Source organism: Sinocyclocheilus grahami, unplaced genomic scaffold (genome assembly GCF_001515645.1).
Source record: "Sinocyclocheilus grahami isolate Dianchi unplaced genomic scaffold, SAMN03320097.WGS_v1.1 scaffold178.1, whole genome shotgun sequence".
In the NCBI taxonomy this organism is placed as follows: domain Eukaryota; kingdom Metazoa; phylum Chordata; class Actinopteri; order Cypriniformes; family Cyprinidae; genus Sinocyclocheilus; species Sinocyclocheilus grahami.
In genome coordinates this window covers 1,130,032-1,135,149 of record NW_015505357.1, presented here as the reverse complement: position 1 = coordinate 1,135,149, position 5,118 = coordinate 1,130,032, and the positions used below count along the sequence as shown (strand labels likewise).

General features: G+C 33.5%; 1 protein-coding gene across 1 annotated transcript in view; it reads right to left on the bottom strand.

Moving 5' to 3' along the window:
* LOC107593991 (solute carrier family 41 member 1-like) overlaps positions 1-1,844 on the bottom strand; it is a 52,544-nt gene extending 50,700 nt beyond the window's left edge. Inside the window, exon 1 of the mRNA XM_016283915.1 lies at positions 1,728-1,844. The gene's annotated coding sequence lies outside the window, so the exon portion shown is untranslated. The remainder of the gene's footprint in view (positions 1-1,727) is intronic.
* Between the last annotated feature and the right edge of the window lie 3,274 nt (positions 1,845-5,118).

The following is a 5,118-nucleotide window of genomic DNA, read 5'->3' as shown; positions in this document are numbered from 1 at the left end:
CAAAGATATATATATATATATATATATATATATATATATATATATATATATATATATATATATATATATATATCTGTAGAATTTTGGAATACTTTATTATTTGTTCTCTTAAGCTCAACAAGGCTAGATTTACTGGGAAATATTATTAGAGTTTAAAATAACTATTTTAATATATTTTAAAATGAATTTTATTCCTGTGATGCAAAACTGAATTTTCAGCAGTCAGTACTCCAGTTTTCAGTGTCACATCCCTATCATATCATTCTAATGCATTTAATGCTCCTTTATTATCAATTATTATTGGTTCTCGATTATTAATATTGTTTTTTATTATTATCAGTGCTTTTGAAAAATTGCTTAATATTTTTGTGGAAACTGTTACTTTTTTCAGGATGCTTTGATGAATAATAGTTTCCAAAGAAAAGTGTTTATTTAATGTATTTTTGATCAATTAAATGCAGCCTTGGTGAGCATAAGTGACTTTTTCAACAAAAAACTATTATTCCATATTTTAACCAGTAATGTAGCCAATAGCAGACACTACAAATCAAATATTTATTATATAATAACATATTAGACTGATGGACCCCAGATGCCCCAAACAAGAGAAAAACACATTGTTCCAGTTCCGACCCAATGTGCCAGCAAGACACAAACACACACACAAAAAGAAGCCTGTGGCCTACTTCATCATTCTTTGAAATCAGCTTGTTAGAAGCTGATGAGGTCGTCTATATCTGATGAGTTCTGAATTAAACAGGATGCAATCAAAGTCTACCATTATCTATTCATTGTTTTCTCTGGCTCATATTCTATTTTGGGCACAAAGACTGATATATCCGGAATTCATTCCTTTTGAAACAGCACGAAAGCATGTCGGCAATACTTCAGGATAAGACAGATAGTTCAAACAGGGACTCATTAACAACATGCAGTAACAATCATAAAATAGTAATTTACAAAATTGTATAAGTGACATGAAGTGTGCCCCCAGATATAAAGTGTACCAGGAGTCTAATCTTCTTTGCAAATTGCACATTGAAGATATAATATAACACAATATGAGAAGTTATTATAAAGAAATTATTTTAAAAAATAAAGGAGAAATGTGTAATATAATAGACTAATGGCTTTTATTGTTAAGACGTGGGTTGCCTTTATCCCTTAAAGAAATGCTTTTTTTTTTTTTAATGGCAAAAAATTTAACTGTACTTCTGAGAAATATGATTGGAATTATTTCACTTAAGATGAAAAATTAGTCCTATTAGTGGCCTAGAAATAACTTTTTTTGTGTAAACACAGCAGATGGCCTTTTAACAGCCAATGCCATGTTGAGGGCACATTATAACCTGCCAGGTTATGCAGATGAAGCAACAATGTTTTCTTCATATAGGACTTTTAGCCAATGCACAAGCCACATTACAAAGCATAAACATGAAAATTGTTGGGTTGAATCCAAAAAATATAACTTTCATTAATGTGTGTATATGAGACAACAACAAATCAAAAGATATTGAACTGGTAGCAGTTAGTAAATAAATGTCATGCATCCACAGGCGTCAGTATAAAGTTTAAAACAACTGGCACATAAAAAAAAAAGAACCAGCAAAATGTAAACAAACATAATGAGTGAATCTTTAAAGTTGAATTCAGTCAAATGAGGGTAGACATTTTGCAGTAAAATAACCAGCCTTGTTTTACAAAACATGAATTTCAAGCCAACTTACTTTAAACTCCAGTATATTCCAGAGAGTGTGAACCTGTCCGGTTGTGCACAAGCCAAAGCTTGCAGTAAAATCACATAAATGTGTGGATTCTCCAGACCTGATGGGGGCAGCAGAGAGGCTAATGCTGCTTCAGATAACAACGAACTCCTGTTGGAACTGACTTTGCAGCTAAAGCTTCCCTCCATCCTCACCCAATAAGCACCCAAGTTTCCACAGACTCAACTCTGAAAATAAAGCAGATATACAGTGGTGTTCAATAAACTTAAAAGCACAAGCCAAGACATTTGCGTTTTTTGCAAAACCCATTTATGACTTTGCAAATATAATCCAGCAAATATATTTTCCTTGAAAGCTCTCATTAAAAGCCTGCTAACCTCTAAATAAACCTAAACTCACTGGAATGAAACCGGCAGCAGTATCCACCTTATTTTGCAACGGAAATAGCCTAAGCTATTTTCTGTGAACGTGCATGACTTTCAATTCATTAACCGTCATAGGTAAATAAGTGGAAGAATAACAAAGTGCAGAAAGCAGTAAAACTACTTTTTTTTAAGTGTTTTAAAAAACATATAAGAATACGAACACAAGACTTTTGATCTTTGAAAATGCATTAGGTTGTAACTCATTTAGTAGGTACTTTTTATTACTCAAAAATTAGTTTGTACTGACTTTTCTTTTCAACAAAGTCTAATGTCATAACATCATATTGCAATATTTAATCAAGAGATGTGCATCCACATAGGTCTGGCTAAACTCCGAATATCCACTGACCCTAGAGTCATCTGTGCTCTGTTCAATGGGCCTGTAAAACTGTTCAAGATGTTGCCCATCTGTTCTTTGAACCACAGATCACTAGCTCACAGCGTGGAATAAATTCAGCAATCGCCTCGATTAGGCCTGCAGATATGACTCAGCATTCATGCTATTCAAGGAGTATGAATGCGTCACACACAGCTTTAGAGATCCGTGATGGTGAAATACAGCTGCGGCTTTTATGAGATCAGCAAAAAAAACTGGCAACCACAAACTCTGAAGTGAAGCAAATGAGAAAAGTTCTTATTGGACATAAGAGTGTTGTTCCACTGTACTTAGAAAGCGCTTTTTTTTAAAGTTTGTACAGTTGAAGAGAGCCCATTGTATAATGTTACACAACACTGAGTAATTCTCCGCAGGCTCGTTGGAACAATTGCTCCGTTTCTTTCTAAATTGTGTCTCTGTGTTGGTGGTTCAAGACCTGATTATACGATCAGTAGTTTGTCTTAAGGGAATACGCTTTACTACTAAGTGCTGTGTTGATTTTGGCTTGTTTCTACCCATGGGCAAGCAGAGCTATTGTATACATGCTTAGATTAGAGTATTCCATCTTTGAGTGAAGATTAATGAGATAGATTTATGCTTTTTTTTGTTTTTTTTGCCAAGTGAGTGTGATGGCAGATCATAAGCTGGGTGAAAATAACTTTTCATTACCGTAGTGTTTGAGGTACATGTGCACATACAGATTTTTATCTAGTTTAGATCTAGATTTTTGTGAGAAAACATTACAGAAATGTTTTAAGCTATTCTAAGCAATTCTGATAATCAGTTATAAAAGTAAAAGCAAACCTTTCTTCTTAAGTGTGCAGTTTGATGTATCATTTAGGTCTTTCTCACTCTTAAAAAACAAAGGTTCCAAAAAGCAATGTCATAAAGAAACATTTTGCATTCTTCGAAGAGCGTTTCCAACCAAAAGAACCATTTTTCTTAGTGTAAAGAACAATTTAATAATCTGAAGAACCTTTTTCTTTTTTAAAGGTTGTTTGTGGAGCCATCAATGCCAATTAAAGAACCTTTATTTTTAGAAGGGTAGAGCAAGCAGTCTTAGATGTTATGCACTGAAGTTTAATACCTTCAACTTTACCTTGCCTCAGCACTAAAATGCTTTTGTAAAATCTTTTTTGCAGACTCGGGGTATAGTATTGTATCCACGCTGATAATTACAGAGTTTTAAAATCTTCAACAGAAACAGATAAACTTTCAAAAGGCAGTGTCCTATTTAGCCTGCAAGTTCTCAGTCCATTTCTGAGCTGAGATGGATTGCCGTTCCACCTCAATGCAATCCACATGGCTTTTCTTGACAGGCCACGGTCACCTTACATCAGTTAGAGATGCATTTAATGACCCAAAAATACTGACGTCATAAATAACAGCAGCAGTGAAGTGGGGTCAAGAAACATAGACATGTTCGTGGAACACTATACACTGCCATATAGTATATATGGCCATTTTACTGAGACAAAAAGTCTGCGGCGGAGAAAAAAAAACAGTTTGTATTTTTTCCTGAATAGTTCACCCCAAAATGAAAATTCTGTCATTGTTTGCTCACCCTCCACTTGTTCCAAACATGTATGAATTTCTTTCTTCTGTTGAGCAGGAAAGATGATATTTTGAAGAATGTTGGTAACCAAACACTTGATGGTCATTGAGCCATTGACTTCCATATGGAAGAAAATAGTATGGAAGTCAATGGCTACCGTCAACTTTTTTTTATCCCTTTAAAATAATTTAATGCAATATTTGCTTTAAATATTGTAAAATATTGTTTATTATAAAACAAAATATATAATATTTATAAAATATTTTAAATGTTGTTTACGGGGGAAATTGTAACCCAGTAGGGTTAGTAATTAGGAAACCTGCTTGAAAACAGTCATTGCTCAGCATTAGCAATTCTTAAAACATAAAACAAAAAAATCAGCAGGTTCTAATCAAAGAGCAAATAACACACCGATGATGACTTGTCCTCATTGTAGCCCTTTGTGACAAAAATCTTTATCAAACTGAATTGTGTCATCAGCATCCAGTGAGGTGAAAACGTCCCTATGAACCATTTATCTGCCAGAGAGCAGACTGTTTGGAAATCATTTACGTCACCACTACCTGAACACCAAAGGTTCACGGAGACAAATATTGATTGAATCTGAGCTCTTACGGTCACTGTAAACATATGATCGATAACGCAGAGGACTGAGAGAAAGTTGTTTCTGGTCAAGCCGAACAAAGCTGCGTCAGAAAGTGTCAGAGGTTTCTGTTTGCTTAAATTACATATTTGAACACATTTCTTTATTATCATAACTGATGTGACTTACCAACAAGTCTCAATGCATATATTCAGTGCATAAGTTTTTCCCTATTAAAAAAGTTTTACTCATTAATAAATTAATATTACTGTACTTTCAGGGTTAAAAGTAGGTTTACTCTTTATATCTGAATACATTAATCATAGCTGATTAATATTATATGATTATAAGTTTCTTCAAATAATAATAATAATTTTAGGTTACCTGAGTTTTTCATCTATTTTATTCAAATAGGTTACCTTAATATTCCAATTATATTAGTAAATATGAATGGG